The sequence below is a fragment of the Pholcus phalangioides genome, unplaced genomic scaffold, assembly GCF_987345545.1.
Source record: "Pholcus phalangioides strain wild (caught in Gottingen) unplaced genomic scaffold, Ppha-v1.0 ptg000014l_1, whole genome shotgun sequence".
Taxonomy (NCBI): domain Eukaryota; kingdom Metazoa; phylum Arthropoda; class Arachnida; order Araneae; family Pholcidae; genus Pholcus; species Pholcus phalangioides.
The window spans coordinates 19245486-19265435 of record NW_028301607.1 but is presented as its reverse complement, the minus strand read 5'-3'; positions in this window follow the sequence as shown (position 1 = coordinate 19265435).

Below are 19950 nucleotides of genomic sequence, written 5' to 3'. Positions count from 1 at the left end.
ATGGGTCGCACTGGTCAACACACTTGAAGAATGGGCGTCTAAAGGGTCGCATGTACATATTTGGACCCTAGGACCCTTGACCCAAGGCTCAAGTTCGAATTCTGATAAGCCATGGGTCGCAATGTTCAACACACTTGAAGAATGGGCGTCTAAAGGGTCGCATGTACATATTTGGACCCTAGGACACTTGACCCACGGCTCAAGTTCGAATTCTGATAAGCCATGGGTCGCAATGTTCAACACACTTGAAGAATGGGCGTCTAAAGGGTCGCATGTATATACTTGGACCCTAGGACGCTTGACCCTTGGTTCAAGTTCGAATTCTGATAAGCCATGGGTCGCACTGGTCAACAAACCTGAAGAATGGGCGTCTAAAGGGTCGCATGTACATATTTGGACCCTAGGACGCATGACCCATGGCTCAAGTTCGAATTCTGATAAGCCATGGGTCGCACTGGTCAACACACTTGTAAAATGGGCGTCTAAAGGGTCGCATGTACATATTTGGACCCTAGGACCCTTGACCCATGGCTCAAGTTCGAATTCTGATAAGCCATGGGTCGCACTGGTCAACACACTTGAAGAATGGGCGTCTAAAGGGTCGCATGTATATATGTGGACCCTAGGACGCTTGACCCTTGGTTCAAGTTCGAATTCTGATAAGCCATGGGTCGCACTGGTCAACACACTTGTAAAATGGGCGTCTAAAGGGTCGCATGTACATATTTGGACCCTAGGACCCTTGACCCATGGCTCAAGTTCGAATTCTGATAAGCCATGGGTCGCACTGGTCAACACACTTGAAGAATGGGCGTCTAAAGGGTCGCATGTACATATTTGGACCCTAGGACACTTGACCCACGGCTCAAGTTCGAATTCTGATAAGCCATGGGTCGCAATGTTCAACATACTTGAAGAATGGGCGTCTAAAGGGTCGCATGTACATATTTGGACCCTAGGACGCTTGACCCTTGGTTCAAGTTCGAATTCTGAAAGCCATGGGTCGCACTAAACAACACACTTGAAGAATGGGCGTCTAAAGGGTCGCATGTATATATTTGGACCCTAGGACCCTTGACCCATGGCTCAAGTTCGAATTCTGATAAGCCATGGGTCGCACTGGTCAACACACTTGAAGAATGGGCGTCTAAAGGGTCGCATGTACATATTTGGACCCTAGGACACTTGACCCACGGCTCAAGTTCGAATTCTGATAAGCCATGGGTCGCAATGTTCAACACACTTGAAGAATGGGCGTCTAACGGGTCGCATGTGGATATTTGTACTCTAGGTCCCTTGACCCATGGTTCAAGTTCGAATTCTGATAAGCCATGGGTCGCACTGGTCAACACACTTGAAGAATGGGCGTCTAAAGGGTCGCATGTACATATTTGGACCCTAGGACCCTTGATTCACGGCTCAAGTTCGAATTCGGAAAGCCATGGGTCGCACCAAACAACACACTTGAAGAATGGGCGTCTAAAGGGTCGCATGTACATATTTGGACCCTAGGACACTTGACCCACGGCTCAAGTTCGAATTCTGATAAGCCATGGGTCGCAATGTTCAACACACTTGAAGAATGGGCGTCTAAAGGGTCGCATGTATATATTTGGACCCTAGGACGCTTGACCCTTGGTTCAAGTTCGAATTCTGATAAGCCATGGGTCGCACTGGTCAACAAACCTGAAGAATGGGCGTCTAAAGGGTCGCATGTACATATTTGGACCCTAGGACGCTTGACCCATGGCTCAAGTTCGAATTCTGATAAGCCATGGGTCACACTGGTCAACACACTTGAAGAATGGGCGTCTAAAGGGTCGCATGTACATATTTGGACCCTAGGACGCATGACCCATGGCTCAAGTTCGAATTCTGATAAGCCATGGGTCGCACTGGTCAACACACTTGAAGAATGGGCGTCTAAAGGGTCGCATGTATATATTTGGACCCTAGGACGCTTGACCCTTGGTTCAAGTTCGAATTCTGATAAGCCATGGGTCGCACTGGTCAACAAACCTGAAGAATGGGCGTCTAAAGGGTCGCATGTACATATTTGGACCCTAGGACGCATGACCCATGGCTCAAGTTCGAATTCTGATAAGCCATGGGTCGCACTGGTCAACACACTTGAAGAATGGGCGTCTAAAGGGTCGCATGTACATATTTGGACCCTAGGACCCTTGACCCAAGGCTCAAGTTCGAATTCTGATAAGCCATGGGTCGCAATGTTCAACACACTTGAAGAATGGGCGTCTAAAGGGTCGCATGTACATATTTGGACCCTAGGACCCTTGATTCACGGCTCAAGTTCGAATTCTGATAAGCCATGGGTCGCACTGGTCAACACACTTGAAGAATGGGCGTCTAAAGGGTCGCATGTGGATATTTGGACTCTAGGTCCCTTGACCCATGGTTCAAGTTGGAATTCTGATAAGCCATGGGTCGCACTGGTCAACAAACCTGAAGAATGGGCGTCTAGAGGATCGCATGTACATATTTGGACCCTAGGACCCTTGACCCATGGCTCAAGTTCGAATTCTGATAAGCCATGGGTCGCACTGGTCAACACACTTGAAGAATGGGCATCTAAAGGGTCGCATGTGGATATTTGGGCTCTAGGTCCCTTGACCCATGGTTCAAGTTGGAATTCTGATAAACCATGGGTCGCACTGGTCAACAAACCTGAAGAATGGGCGTCTAGAGGATCGCATGTACATATTTGGACCCTAGGACCCTTGACCCATGGCTCAAGTTCGAATTCTGATAAGCCATGGGTCGCACTGGTCAACACACTTGAAGAATGGGCGTCTAAAGGGTCGCATGTACATATTTGGACCCTAGGACCCTTGACCCACGGCTCAAGTTCGAATTCTGATAAGCCATGGGTCGCAATGTTCAACACACTTGAAGAATGGGCGTCTAAAGGGTCGCATGTATATATTTGGACCCTAGGACGCTTGACCCTTGGTTCAAGTTCGAATTCTGATAAGCCATGGGTCGCACTGGTCAACAAACCTGAAGAATGGGCGTCTAAAGGGTCGCATGTACATATTTGGACCCTAGGACGCATGACCCAAGGCTCAAGTTCGAATTCTGATAAGCCATGGGTCGCAATGTTCAACACACTTGAAGAATGGGCGTCTAAAGGGTCGCATGTACATATTTGGACCCTAGGACCCTTGACCCACGGCTCAAGTTCGAATTCTGATAAGCCATGGGTCGCAATGTTCAACATACTTGAAGAATGGGCGTCTAAAGGGTCGCATGTACATATTTGGACCCTAGGACGCTTGACCCTTGGTTCAAGTTCGAATTCTGAAAGCCATGGGTCGCACTAAACAACACACTTGAATAATGGGCGTCTAAAGGGTCGCATGTATATATTTGGACCCTAGGACCCTTGACCCATGGCTCAAGTTCGAATTCTGATAAGCCATGGGTCGCACTGGTCAACACACTTGAAGAATGGGCGTCTAAAGGGTCGCATGTACATATTTGGACCCTAGGACACTTGACCCACGGCTCAAGTTCGAATTCTGATAAGCCATGGGTCGCAATGTTCAACACACTTGAAGAATGGGCGTCTAACGGGTCGCATGTGGATATTTGTACTCTAGGTCCCTTGACCCATGGTTCAAGTTCGAATTCTGATAAGCCATGGGTCGCACTGGTCAACACACTTGAAGAATGGGCGTCTAAAGGGTCGCATGTACATATTTGGACCCTAGGACCCTTGATTCACGGCTCAAGTTCGAATTCGGAAAGCCATGGGTCGCACCAAACAACACACTTGAAGAATGGGCGTCTAAAGGGTCGCATGTACATATTTGGACCCTAGGACACTTGACCCACGGCTCAAGTTCGAATTCTGATAAGCCATGGGTCGCAATGTTCAACACACTTGAAGAATGGGCGTCTAAAGGGTCGCATGTATATATTTGGACCCTAGGACGCTTGACCCTTGGTTCAAGTTCGAATTCTGATAAGCCATGGGTCGCACTGGTCAACAAACCTGAAGAATGGGCGTCTAAAGGGTCGCATGTACATATTTGGACCCTAGGACGCTTGACCCATGGCTCAAGTTCGAATTCTGATAAGCCATGGGTCACACTGGTCAACACACTTGAAGAATGGGCGTCTAAAGGGTCGCATGTACATATTTGGACCCTAGGACGCATGACCCATGGCTCAAGTTCGAATTCTGATAAGCCATGGGTCGCACTGGTCAACACACTTGAAGAATGGGCGTCTAAAGGGTCGCATGTACATATTTGGACCCTAGGACCCTTGACCCAAGGCTCAAGTTCGAATTCTGATAAGCCATGGGTCGCAATGTTCAACACACTTGAAGAATGGGCGTCTAAAGGGTCGCATGTACATATTTGGACCCTGGGACCCTTGATTCACGGCTCAAGTTCGAATTCTGATAAGCCATGGGTCGCACTGGTCAACACACTTGAAGAATGGGCGTCTAAAGGGTCGCATGTGGATATTTGGGCTCTAGGTCCCTTGACCCATGGTTCAAGTTGGAATTCTAATAAGCCATGGGTCGCACTGGTCAACAAACCTGAAGAATGGGCGTCTAGAGGATCGCATGTACATATTTGGACCCTAGGACCCTTGACCCATGGCTCAAGTTCGAATTCTGATAAGCCATGGGTCGCACTGGTCAACACACTTGAAGAATGGGCGTCTAAAGGGTCGCATGTACATATTTGGACCCTAGGACCCTTGATTCACGGCTCAAGTTCGAATTCGGAAAGCCATGGGTCGCACCAAACAACACACTTGAAGAATGGGCGTCTAAAGGGTCGCATGTACATATTTGGACCCTAGGACACTTGACCCACGGCTCAAGTTCGAATTCTGATAAGCCATGGGTCGCAATGTTCAACACACTTGAAGAATGGGCGTCTAAAGGGTCGCATGTATATATTTGGACCCTAGGACGCTTGACCCTTGGTTCAAGTTCGAATTCTGATAAGCCATGGGTCGCACTGGTCAACAAACCTGAAGAATGGGCGTCTAAAGGGTCGCATGTGGATATTTGGGCTCTAGGTCCCTTGACCCATGGTTCAAGTTGGAATTCTGATAAGCCATGGGTCGCACTGGTCAACAAACCTGAAGAATGGGCGTCTAGAGGATCGCATGTACATATTTGGACCCTAGGACCCTTGACCCATGGCTCAAGTTCGAATTCTGATAAGCCATGGGTCGCACTGGTCAACACACTTGAAGAATGGGCATCTAAAGGGTCGCATGTGGATATTTGGGCTCTAGGTCCCTTGAACCATGGTTCAAGTTGGAATTCTGATAAGCCATGGGTCGCACTGGTCCACAAACCTGAAGAATGGGCGTCTAGAGGATCGCATGTACATATTTGGACCCTAGGACGCATGACCCATGGCTCAAGTTCGAATTCTGATAAGCCATGGGTCGCACTGGTCAACACACTTGAAGAATGGGCGTCTAAAGGGTCGCATGTACATATTTGGACCCTAGGACCCTTGACCCAAGGCTCAAGTTCGAATTCTGATAAGCCATGGGTCGCAATGTTCAACACACTTGAAGAATGGGCGTCTAAAGGGTCGCATGTACATATTTGGACCCTAGGACCCTTGATTCACGGCTCAAGTTCGAATTCTGATAAGCCATGGGTCGCACTGGTCAACACACTTGAAGAATGGGCGTCTAAAGGGTCGCATGTGGATATTTGGGCTCTAGGTCCCTTGACCCATGGCTCAAGTTCGAATTCTGATAAGCCATGGGTCGCACTGGTCAACACACTTGAAGAATGGGCGTCTAAAGGGTCGCATGTGGATATTTGGACTCTAGGTCCCTTGATTCACGGCTCAAGTTCGAATTCGGAAAGCCATGGGTCGCACTAAACAACACACTTGAAGAATGGGCGTCTAAAGGGTCGCATGTACATATTCGGACACTAGGACACTTGACCCACGGCTCAAGTTCGAATTCTGATAAGCCATGGGTCGCAATGTTCAACACACTTGAAGAATGGGCGTCTAAAGGGTCGCATGTACATATTTGGACCCTAGGACCCTTGACCCAAGGCTCAAGTTCGAATTCTGATAAGCCATGGGTCGCAATGTTCAACACACTTGAAGAATGGGCGTCTAAAGGGTCGCATGTACATATTTGGACCCTAGGACCCTTGACCCACGGCTCAAGTTCGAATTCTGATAAGCCATGGGTCGCAATGTTCAACACACTTGAAGAATGGGCGTCTAAAGGGTCGCATGTACATATTTGGACCCTAAGACCCTTGACCCATGGCTCAAATTCGAATTCTGATAAGCCATGGGTCGCACTGGTCAACACACTTGAAGAATGGGCGTCTAAAGGGTCGCATGTGGATATTTGGACTCTAGGTCCCTTGACCCATGGTTCAAGTTGGAATTCTGATAAGCCATGGGTCGCACTGGTCAACAAACCTGAAGAATGGGCGTCTAGAGGATCGCATGTACATATTTGGACCCTAGGACCCTTGACCCATGGCTCAAGTTCGAATTCTGATAAGCCATGGGTCGCACTGGTCAACACACTTGAAGAATGGGCATCTAAAGGGTCGCATGTGGATATTTGGACTCTAGGTCCCTTGACCCATGGCTCAAGTTCGAATTCTGATAAGCCATGGGTCGCACTGGTCAACACACTTGAAGAATGGGCGTCTAAAGGGTCGCATGTGGATATTTGGACTCTAGGTCCCTTGATTCACGGCCCAAGTTCGAATTCGGAAAGCCATGGGTCGCACTAAACAACACACTTGAAGAATGGGCGTCTAAAGGGTCGCATGTACATATTCGGACACTAGGACACTTGACCCACGGCTCAAGTTCGAATTCTGATAAGCCATGGGTCGCAATGTTCAACACACTTGAAGAATGGGCGTCTAAAGGGTCGCATGTATATATGTGGACCCTAGGACGCTTGACCCTTGGTTCAAGTTCGAATTCTGATAAGCCATGGGTCGCACTGGTCAACACACTTGTAAAATGGGCGTCTAAAGGGTCGCATGTACATATTTGGACCCTAGGACCCTTGACCCATGGCTCAAGTTCGAATTCTGATAAGCCATGGGTCGCACTGGTCAACACACTTGAAGAATGGGCGTCTAAAGGGTCGCATGTACATATTTGGACCCTAGGACCCTTGACCCAAGGCTCAAGTTCGAATTCTGATAAGCCATGCGTCGCAATGTTCAACACACTTGAAGAATGGGCGTCTAAAGGGTCGCATGTACATATTTGGACCCTAGGACACTTGACCCACGGCTCAAGTTCGAATTCTGATAAGCCATGGGTCGCAATGTTCAACACACTTGAAGAATGGGCGTCTAAAGGGTCGCATGTATATATTTGGACCCTAGGACGCTTGACCCTTGGTTCAAGTTCGAATTCTGATAAGCCATGGGTCGCACTGGTCAACAAACCTGAAGAATGGGCGTCTAAAGGGTCGCATGTATATATTTGGACCCTAGGACGCTTGACCCATGGCTCAATTTCGAATTCTGATAAGCCATGGGTCACACTGGTCAACACACTTGAAGAATGGGCATCTAAAGGGTCGCATGTGGATATTTGGACTCTAGGTCCCTTGATTCACGGCTCAAGTTCGAATTCGGAAAGCCATGGGTCGCACTAAACAACACACTTGAAGAATGGGCGTCTAAAGGGTCGCATGTACATATTCGGACTCTAGGTCCCTTGACCCATGGTTCAAGTTGGAATTCTGATAAGCCATGGGTCGCACTGGTCAACAAACCTGAAGAATGGGCGTCTAAAGGGTCGCATGTGGATATTTGGACTCTAGGTCCCTTGACCCATGCCTCAAGTTCGAATTCTGATAAGCCATGGGTCGCACTGGTCAACACACTTGAAGAATGGGCATCTAAAGGGTCGCATGTGGATATTTGGACTCTAGGTCCCTTGATTCACGGCTCAAGTTCGAATTCGGAAAGCCATGGGTCGCACTAAACAACACACTTGAAGAATGGGCGTCTAAAGGGTCGCATGTACATATTCGGACTCTAGGTCCCTTGACCCATGGTTCAAGTTCGAATTCTGATAAGCCATGGGTCGCACTGGTCAACACACTTGAAGAATGGGCGTCTAAAGGGTCGCATGTACATATTCGGACACTAGGACACTTGACCCACGGCTCAAGTTCGAATTCTGATAAGCCATGGGTCGCAATGTTCAACACACTTGAAGAATGGGCGTCTAAAGGGTCGCATGTATATATGTGGACCCTAGGACGCTTGACCCTTGGTTCAAGTTCGAATTCTGGTAAGCCATGGGTCGCACTGGTCAACACACTTGTAAAATGGGCGTCTAAAGGGTCGCATGTACATATTTGGACCCTAGGACCCTTGACCCATGGCTCAAGTTCGAATTCTGATAAGCCATGGGTCGCACTGGTCAACACACTTGAAGAATGGGCGTCTAAAGGGTCGCATGTACATATTTGGACCCTAGGACCCTTGACCCAAGGCTCAAGTTCGAATTCTGATAAGCCATGGGTCGCAATGTTCAACACACTTGAAGAATGGGCGTCTAAAGGGTCGCATGTACATATTTGGACCCTAGGACACTTGACCCACGGCTCAAGTTCGAATTCTGATAAGCCATGGGTCGCAATGTTCAACACACTTGAAGAATGGGCGTCTAAAGGGTCGCATGTATATATTTGGACCCTAGGACGCTTGACCCTTGGTTCAAGTTCGAATTCTGATAAGCCATGGGTCGCACTGGTCAACAAACCTGAAGAATGGGCGTCTAAAGGGTCGCATGTACATATTTGGACCCTAGGACGCTTGACCCATGGCTCAATTTCGAATTCTGATAAGCCATGGGTCACACTGGTCAACACACTTGAAGAATGGGCGTCTAAAGGGTCGCATGTACATATTTGGACCCTAGGACGCATGACCCATGCCTCAAGTTCGAATTCTGATAAGCCATGGGTCGCACTGGTCAACACACTTGAAGAATGGGCGTCTAAAGGGTCGCATGTACATATTTGGACCCTAGGACACTTGACCCACGGCTCAAGTTCGAATTCTGATAAGCCATGGGTCGCAATGTTCAACACACTTGAAGAATGGGCGTCTAACGGGTCGCATGTGGATATTTGTACTCTAGGTCCCTTGACCCATGGTTCAAGTTCGAATTCTGATAAGCCATGGGTCGCACTGGTCAACACACTTGAAGAATGGGCGTCTAAAGGGTCGCATGTACATATTTGGACCCTAGGACCCTTGATTCACGGCTCAAGTTCGAATTCGGAAAGCCATGGGTCGCACCAAACAACACACTTGAAGAATGGGCGTCTAAAGGGTCGCATGTACATATTTGGACCCTAGGACACTTGACCCACGGCTCAAGTTCGAATTCTGATAAGCCATGGGTCGCAATGTTCAACACACTTGAAGAATGGGCGTCTAAAGGGTCGCATGTATATATTTGGACCCTAGGACGCTTGACCCTTGGTTCAAGTTCGAATTCTGATAAGCCATGGGTCGCACTGGTCAACAAACCTGAAGAATGGGCGTCTAAAGGGTCGCATGTACATATTTGGACCCTAGGACGCTTGACCCATGGCTCAAGTTCGAATTCTGATAAGCCATGGGTCACACTGGTCAACACACTTGAAGAATGGGCGTCTAAAGGGTCGCATGTACATATTTGGACCCTAGGACGCATGACCCATGGCTCAAGTTCGAATTCTGATAAGCCATGGGTCGCACTGGTCAACACACTTGAAGAATGGGCGTCTAAAGGGTCGCATGTATATATTTGGACCCTAGGACGCTTGACCCTTGGTTCAAGTTCGAATTCTGATAAGCCATGGGTCGCACTGGTCAACAAACCTGAAGAATGGGCGTCTAAAGGGTCGCATGTACATATTTGGACCCTAGGACGCATGACCCATGGCTCAAGTTCGAATTCTGATAAGCCATGGGTCGCACTGGTCAACACACTTGAAGAATGGGCGTCTAAAGGGTCGCATGTACATATTTGGACCCTAGGACCCTTGACCCAAGGCTCAAGTTCGAATTCTGATAAGCCATGGGTCGCAATGTTCAACACACTTGAAGAATGGGCGTCTAAAGGGTCGCATGTACATATTTGGACCCTAGGACCCTTGATTCACGGCTCAAGTTCGAATTCTGATAAGCCATGGGTCGCACTGGTCAACACACTTGAAGAATGGGCGTCTAAAGGGTCGCATGTGGATATTTGGGCTCTAGGTCCCTTGACCCATGGTTCAAGTTGGAATTCTGATAAGCCATGGGTCGCACTGGTCAACAAACCTGAAGAATGGGCGTCTAGAGGATCGCATGTACATATTTGGACCCTAGGACCCTTGACCCATGGCTCAAGTTCGAATTCTGATAAGCCATGGGTCGCACTGGTCAACACACTTGAAGAATGGGCATCTAAAGGGTCGCATGTGGATATTTGGGCTCTAGGTCCCTTGACCCATGGTTCAAGTTGGAATTCTGATAAGCCATGGGTCGCACTGGTCAACAAACCTGAAGAATGGGCGTCTAGAGGATCGCATGTACATATTTGGACCCTAGGACCCTTGACCCATGGCTCAAGTTCGAATTCTGATAAGCCATGGGTCGCACTGGTCAACACACTTGAAGAATGGGCGTCTAAAGGGTCGCATGTACATATTTGGACCCTAGGACCCTTGACCCACGGCTCAAGTTCGAATTCTGATAAGCCATGGGTCGCAATGTTCAACATACTTGAAGAATGGGCGTCTAAAGGGTCGCATGTACATATTTGGACCCTAGGACGCTTGACCCTTGGTTCAAGTTCGAATTCTGAAAGCCATGGGTCGCACTAAACAACACACTTGAAGAATGGGCGTCTAAAGGGTCGCATGTATATATTTGGACCCTAGGACCCTTGACCCATGGCTCAAGTTCGAATTCTGATAAGCCATGGGTCGCACTGGTCAACACACTTGAAGAATGGGCGTCTAAAGGGTCGCATGTACATATTTGGACCCTAGGACACTTGACCCACGGCTCAAGTTCGAATTCTGATAAGCCATGGGTCGCAATGTTCAACACACTTGAAGAATGGGCGTCTAACGGGTCGCATGTGGATATTTGTACTCTAGGTCCCTTGACCCATGGTTCAAGTTCGAATTCTGATAAGCCATGGGTCGCACTGGTCAACACACTTGAAGAATGGGCGTCTAAAGGGTCGCATGTACATATTTGGACCCTAGGACCCTTGATTCACGGCTCAAGTTCGAATTCGGAAAGCCATGGGTCGCACCAAACAACACACTTGAAGAATGGGCGTCTAAAGGGTCGCATGTACATATTTGGACCCTAGGACACTTGACCCACGGCTCAAGTTCGAATTCTGATAAGCCATGGGTCGCAATGTTCAACACACTTGAAGAATGGGCGTCTAAAGGGTCGCATGTATATATTTGGACCCTAGGACGCTTGACCCTTGGTTCAAGTTCGAATTCTGATAAGCCATGGGTCGCACTGGTCAACAAACCTGAAGAATGGGCGTCTAAAGGGTCGCATGTACATATTTGGACCCTAGGACGCTTGACCCATGGCTCAAGTTCGAATTCTGATAAGCCATGGGTCACACTGGTCAACACACTTGAAGAATGGGCGTCTAAAGGGTCGCATGTACATATTTGGACCCTAGGACGCATGACCCATGGCTCAAGTTCGAATTCTGATAAGCCATGGGTCGCACTGGTCAACACACTTGAAGAATGGGCGTCTAAAGGGTCGCATGTACATATTTGGACCCTAGGACCCTTGACCCAAGGCTCAAGTTCGAATTCTGATAAGCCATGGGTCGCAATGTTCAACACACTTGAAGAATGGGCGTCTAAAGGGTCGCATGTACATATTTGGACCCTGGGACCCTTGATTCACGGCTCAAGTTCGAATTCTGATAAGCCATGGGTCGCACTGGTCAACACACTTGAAGAATGGGCGTCTAAAGGGTCGCATGTGGATATTTGGGCTCTAGGTCCCTTGACCCATGGTTCAAGTTGGAATTCTAATAAGCCATGGGTCGCACTGGTCAACAAACCTGAAGAATGGGCGTCTAGAGGATCGCATGTACATATTTGGACCCTAGGACCCTTGACCCATGGCTCAAGTTCGAATTCTGATAAGCCATGGGTCGCACTGGTCAACACACTTGAAGAATGGGCGTCTAAAGGGTCGCATGTACATATTTGGACCCTAGGACCCTTGATTCACGGCTCAAGTTCGAATTCGGAAAGCCATGGGTCGCACCAAACAACACACTTGAAGAATGGGCGTCTAAAGGGTCGCATGTACATATTTGGACCCTAGGACACTTGACCCACGGCTCAAGTTCGAATTCTGATAAGCCATGGGTCGCAATGTTCAACACACTTGAAGAATGGGCGTCTAAAGGGTCGCATGTATATATTTGGACCCTAGGACGCTTGACCCTTGGTTCAAGTTCGAATTCTGATAAGCCATGGGTCGCACTGGTCAACAAACCTGAAGAATGGGCGTCTAAAGGGTCGCATGTGGATATTTGGGCTCTAGGTCCCTTGACCCATGGTTCAAGTTGGAATTCTGATAAGCCATGGGTCGCACTGGTCAACAAACCTGAAGAATGGGCGTCTAGAGGATCGCATGTACATATTTGGACCCTAGGACCCTTGACCCATGGCTCAAGTTCGAATTCTGATAAGCCATGGGTCGCACTGGTCAACACACTTGAAGAATGGGCATCTAAAGGGTCGCATGTGGATATTTGGGCTCTAGGTCCCTTGACCCATGGTTCAAGTTGGAATTCTGATAAGCCATGGGTCGCACTGGTCCACAAACCTGAAGAATGGGCGTCTAGAGGATCGCATGTACATATTTGGACCCTAGGACGCATGACCCATGGCTCAAGTTCGAATTCTGATAAGCCATGGGTCGCACTGGTCAACACACTTGAAGAATGGGCGTCTAAAGGGTCGCATGTACATATTTGGACCCTAGGACCCTTGACCCAAGGCTCAAGTTCGAATTCTGATAAGCCATGGGTCGCAATGTTCAACACACTTGAAGAATGGGCGTCTAAAGGGTCGCATGTACATATTTGGACCCTAGGACCCTTGATTCACGGCTCAAGTTCGAATTCTGATAAGCCATGGGTCGCACTGGTCAACACACTTGAAGAATGGGCGTCTAAAGGGTCGCATGTGGATATTTGGGCTCTAGGTCCCTTGACCCATGGTTCAAGTTGGAATTCTGATAAGCCATGGGTCGCACTGGTCAACAAACCTGAAGAATGGGCGTCTAGAGGATCGCATGTACATATTTGGACCCTAGGACCCTTGACCCATGGCTCAAGTTCGAATTCTGATAAGCCATGGGTCGCACTGGTCAACACACTTGAAGAATGGGCATCTAAAGGGTCGCATGTGGATATTTGGACTCTAGGTCCCTTGACCCATGGCTCAAGTTCGAATTCTGATAAGCCATGGGTCGCACTGGTCAACACACTTGAAGAATGGGCGTCTAAAGGGTCGCATGTGGATATTTGGACTCTAGGTCCCTTGATTCACGGCTCAAGTTCGAATTCGGAAAGCCATGGGTCGCACTAAACAACACACTTGAAGAATGGGCGTCTAAAGGGTCGCATGTACATATTCGGACACTAGGACACTTGACCCACGGCTCAAGTTCGAATTCTGATAAGCCATGGGTCGCAATGTTCAACACACTTGAAGAATGGGCGTCTAAAGGGTCGCATGTACATATTTGGACCCTAGGACCCTTGACCCAAGGCTCAAGTTCGAATTCTGATAAGCCATGGGTCGCAATGTTCAACACACTTGAAGAATGGGCGTCTAAAGGGTCGCATGTACATATTTGGACCCTAGGACCCTTGACCCACGGCTCAAGTTCGAATTCTGATAAGCCATGGGTCGCAATGTTCAACACACTTGAAGAATGGGCGTCTAAAGGGTCGCATGTACATATTTGGACCCTAAGACCCTTGACCCATGGCTCAAATTCGAATTCTGATAAGCCATGGGTCGCACTGGTCAACACACTTGAAGAATGGGCGTCTAAAGGGTCGCATGTGGATATTTGGACTCTAGGTCCCTTGACCCATGGTTCAAGTTGGAATTCTGATAAGCCATGGGTCGCACTGGTCAACAAACCTGAAGAATGGGCGTCTAGAGGATCGCATGTACATATTTGGACCCTAGGACCCTTGACCCATGGCTCAAGTTCGAATTCTGATAAGCCATGGGTCGCACTGGTCAACACACTTGAAGAATGGGCATCTAAAGGGTCGCATGTGGATATTTGGACTCTAGGTCCCTTGACCCATGGCTCAAGTTCGAATTCTGATAAGCCATGGGTCGCACTGGTCAACACACTTGAAGAATGGGCGTCTAAAGGGTCGCATGTGGATATTTGGACTCTAGGTCCCTTGATTCACGGCCCAAGTTCGAATTCGGAAAGCCATGGGTCGCACTAAACAACACACTTGAAGAATGGGCGTCTAAAGGGTCGCATGTACATATTCGGACACTAGGACACTTGACCCACGGCTCAAGTTCGAATTCTGATAAGCCATGGGTCGCAATGTTCAACACACTTGAAGAATGGGCGTCTAAAGGGTCGCATGTATATATGTGGACCCTAGGACGCTTGACCCTTGGTTCAAGTTCGAATTCTGATAAGCCATGGGTCGCACTGGTCAACACACTTGTAAAATGGGCGTCTAAAGGGTCGCATGTACATATTTGGACCCTAGGACCCTTGACCCATGGCTCAAGTTCGAATTCTGATAAGCCATGGGTCGCACTGGTCAACACACTTGAAGAATGGGCGTCTAAAGGGTCGCATGTACATATTTGGACCCTAGGACCCTTGACCCAAGGCTCAAGTTCGAATTCTGATAAGCCATGCGTCGCAATGTTCAACACACTTGAAGAATGGGCGTCTAAAGGGTCGCATGTACATATTTGGACCCTAGGACACTTGACCCACGGCTCAAGTTCGAATTCTGATAAGCCATGGGTCGCAATGTTCAACACACTTGAAGAATGGGCGTCTAAAGGGTCGCATGTATATATTTGGACCCTAGGACGCTTGACCCTTGGTTCAAGTTCGAATTCTGATAAGCCATGGGTCGCACTGGTCAACAAACCTGAAGAATGGGCGTCTAAAGGGTCGCATGTATATATTTGGACCCTAGGACGCTTGACCCATGGCTCAATTTCGAATTCTGATAAGCCATGGGTCACACTGGTCAACACACTTGAAGAATGGGCATCTAAAGGGTCGCATGTGGATATTTGGACTCTAGGTCCCTTGATTCACGGCTCAAGTTCGAATTCGGAAAGCCATGGGTCGCACTAAACAACACACTTGAAGAATGGGCGTCTAAAGGGTCGCATGTACATATTCGGACTCTAGGTCCCTTGACCCATGGTTCAAGTTGGAATTCTGATAAGCCATGGGTCGCACTGGTCAACAAACCTGAAGAATGGGCGTCTAGAGGATCGCATGTACATATTTGGACCCTAGGACCCTTGACCCATGGCTCAAGTTCGAATTCTGATAAGCCATGGGTCGCACTGGTCAACACACTTGAAGAATGGGCATCTAAAGGGTCGCATGTGGATATTTGGACTCTAGGTCCCTTGACCCATGGCTCAAGTTCGAATTCTGATAAGCCATGGGTCGCACTGGTCAACACACTTGAAGAATGGGCGTCTAAAGGGTCGCATGTACATATTCGGACACTAGGACACTTGACCCACGGCTCAAGTTCGAATTCTGATAAGCCATGGGTCGCAATGTTCAACACACTTGAAGAATGGGCGTCTAAAGGGTCGCATGTATATATGTGGACCCTAGGACGCTTGACCCTTGGTTCAAGTTCGAATTCTGGTAAGCCATGGGTCGCACTGGTCAACACACTTGTAAAATGGGCGTCTAAAGGGTCGCATGTACATATTTGGACCCTAGGACCCTTGACCCATGGCTCAAGTTCGAATTCTGATAAGCCATGGGTCGCACTGGTCAACACACTTGAAGAATGGGCGTCTAAAGGGTCGCATGTACATATTTGGACCCTAGGACCCTTGACCCAAGGCTCAAGTTCGAATTCTGATAAGCCATGGGTCGCAATGTTCAACACACTTGAAGAATGGGCGTCTAAAGGGTCGCATGTACATATTTGGACCCTAGGACACTTGACCCACGGCTCAAGTTCGAATTCTGATAAGCCATGGGTCGCAATGTTCAACACACTTGAAGAATGGGCGTCTAAAGGGTCGCATGTATATATTTGGACCCTAGGACGCTTGACCCTTGGTTCAAGTTCGAATTCTGATAAGCCATGGGTCGCACTGGTCAACAAACCTGAAGAATGGGCGTCTAAAGGGTCGCATGTACATATTTGGACCCTAGGACGCTTGACCCATGGCTCAATTTCGAATTCTGATAAGCCATGGGTCACACTGGTCAACACACTTGAAGAATGGGCGTCTAAAGGGTCGCATGTACATATTTGGACCCTAGGACGCATGACCCATGCCTCAAGTTCGAATTCTGATAAGCCATGGGTCGCACTGGTCAACACACTTGAAGAATGGGCGTCTAAAGGGTCGCATGTACATATTTGGACCCTAGGACACTTGACCCACGGCTCAAGTTCGAATTCTGATAAGCCATGGGTCGCAATGTTCAACATACTTGAAGAATGGGCGTCTAAAGGGTCGCATGTACATATTTGGACCCTAGGACGCTTGACCCTTGGTTCAAGTTCGAATTCTGAAAGCCATGGGTCGCACTAAACAACACACTTGAAGAATGGGCGTCTAAAGGGTCGCATGTATATATTTGGACCCTAGGACCCTTGACCCATGGCTCAAGTTCGAATTCTGATAAGCCATGGGTCGCACTGGTCAACACACTTGAAGAATGGGCGTCTAAAGGGTCGCATGTACATATTTGGACCCTAGGACACTTGACCCACGGCTCAAGTTCGAATTCTGATAAGCCATGGGTCGCAATGTTCAACACACTTGAAGAATGGGCGTCTAAAGGGTCGCATGTACATATTTGGACCCTAGGTCCCTTGACCCATGGCTCAAGTTCGAATTCTGATAAGCCATGGGTCGCACTGGTCAACACACTTGAAGAATGGGCGTCTAAAGGGTCGCATGTACATATTTGGACCCTAGGACACTTGACCCACGGCTCAAGTTCGAATTCTGATAAGCCATGGGTCGCACTAAACAACACACTTGAAGAATGGGCGTCTAAAGGGTCGCATGTACATATTCGGACACTAGGACACTTGACCCACGGCTCAAGTTCGAATTCTGATAAGCCATGGGTTGCAATGTTCAACACACTTGAAGAATGGGCGTCTAAAGGGTCGCATGTATATATGTGGACCCTAGGACGCTTGACCCTTGGTTCAAGTTCGAATTCTGATAAGCCATGGGTCGCACTGGTCAACACACTTGTAAAATGGGCGTCTAAAGGGTCGCATGTACATATTTGGACCCTAGGACCCTTGACCCATGGCTCAAGTTCGAATTCTGATAAGCCATGGGTCGCACTGGTCAACACACTTGAAGAATGGGCGTCTAAAGGGTCGCATGTACATATTTGGACCCTAGGACACTTGACCCACGGCTCAAGTTCGAATTCTGATAAGCCATGGGTCGCAATGTTCAACATACTTGAAGAATGGGCGTCTAAAGGGTCGCATGTACATATTTGGACCCTAGGACGCTTGACCCTTGGTTCAAGTTCGAATTCTGAAAGCCATGGGTCGCACTAAACAACACACTTGAAGAATGGGCGTCTAAAGGGTCGCATGTATATATTTGGACCCTAGGACCCTTGACCCATGGCTCAAGTTCGAATTCTGATAAGCCATGGGTCGCACTGGTCAACACACTTGAAGAATGGGCGTCTAAAGGGTCGCATGTACATATTTGGACCCTAGGACACTTGACCCACGGCTCAAGTTCGAATTCTGATAAGCCATGGGTCGCAATGTTCAACACACTTGAAGAATGGGCGTCTAACGGGTCGCATGTGGATATTTGTACTCTAGGTCCCTTGACCCATGGTTCAAGTTCGAATTCTGATAAGCCATGGGTCGCACTGGTCAACACACTTGAAGAATGGGCGTCTAAAGGGTCGCATGTACATATTTGGACCCTAGGACCCTTGATTCACGGCTCAAGTTCGAATTCGGAAAGCCATGGGTCGCACCAAACAACACACTTGAAGAATGGGCGTCTAAAGGGTCGCATGTACATATTTGGACCCTAGGACACTTGACCCACGGCTCAAGTTCGAATTCTGATAAGCCATGGGTCGCAATGTTCAACACACTTGAAGAATGGGCGTCTAAAGGGTCGCATGTATATATTTGGACCCTAGGACGCTTGACCCTTGGTTCAAGTTCGAATTCTGATAAGCCGTGGGTCGCACTGGTCAACAAACCTGAAGAATGGGCGTCTAAAGGGTCGCATGTACATATTTGGACCCTAGGACGCATGACCCATGGCTCAAGTTCGAATTCTGATAAGCCATGGGTCGCACTGGTCAACACACTTGAAGAATGGGCGTCTAAAGGGTCGCATGTACATATTTGGACCCTAGGACCCTTGACCCAAGGCTCAAGTTCGAATTCTGATAAGCCATGGGTCGCAATGTTCAACACACTTGAAGAATGGGCGTCTAAAGGGTCGCATGTACATATTTGGACCCTAGGACACTTGACCCACGGCTCAAGTTCGAATTCTGATAAGCCATGGGTCGCAATGTTCAACACACTTGAAGAATGGGCGTCTAAAGGGTCGCATGTATATATTTGGACCCTAGGACGCTTGACCCTTGGTTCAAGTTCGAATTCTGATAAGCCATGGGTCGCACTGGTCAACAAACCTGAAGAATGGGCGTCTAAAGGGTCGCATGTACATATTTGGACCCTAGGACGCATGACCCATGGCTCAAGTTCGAATTCTGATAAGCCATGGGTCGCACTGGTCAACACACTTGTAAAATGGGCGTCTAAAGGGTCGCATGTACATATTTGGACCCTAGGACCCTTGACCCATGGATCAAGTTCGAATTCTGATAAGCCATGGGTCGCACTGGTCAACACACTTGAAGAATGGGCGTCTAAAGGGTCGCATGTACATATTTGGACCCTAGGACACTTGACCCACGGCTCAAGTTCGAATTCTGATAAGCCATGGGTCGCAATGTTCAACATACTTGAAGAATGGGCGTCTAAAGGGTCGCATGTACATATTTGGACCCTAGGACGCTTGACCCTTGGTTCAAGTTCGAATTCTGAAAGCCATGGGTCGCACTAAACAACACACTTGAAGAATGGGCGTCTAAAGGGTCGCATGTATATATTTGGACCCTAGGACCCTTGACCCATGGCTCAAGTTCGAATTCTGATAAGCCATGGGTCGCACTGGTCAACACACTTGAAGAATGGGCGTCTAAAGGGTCGCATGTACATATTTGGACCCTAGGACACTTGACCCACGGCTCAAGTTCGAATTCTGATAAGCCATGGGTCGCAATGTTCAACACACTTGAAGAATGGGCGTCTAACGGGTCGCATGTGGATATTTGTACTCTAGGTCCCTTGACCCATGGTTCAAGTTCGAATTCTGATAAGCCATGGGTCGCACTGGTCAACACACTTGAAGAATGGGCGTCTAAAGGGTCGCATGTACATATTTGGACCCTAGGACCCTTGATTCACGGCTCAAGTTCGAATTCGGAAAGCCATGGGTCGCACCAAACAACACACTTGAAGAATGGGCGTCTAAAGGGTCGCATGTACATATTTGGACCCTAGGACACTTGACCCACGGCTCAAGTTCGAATTC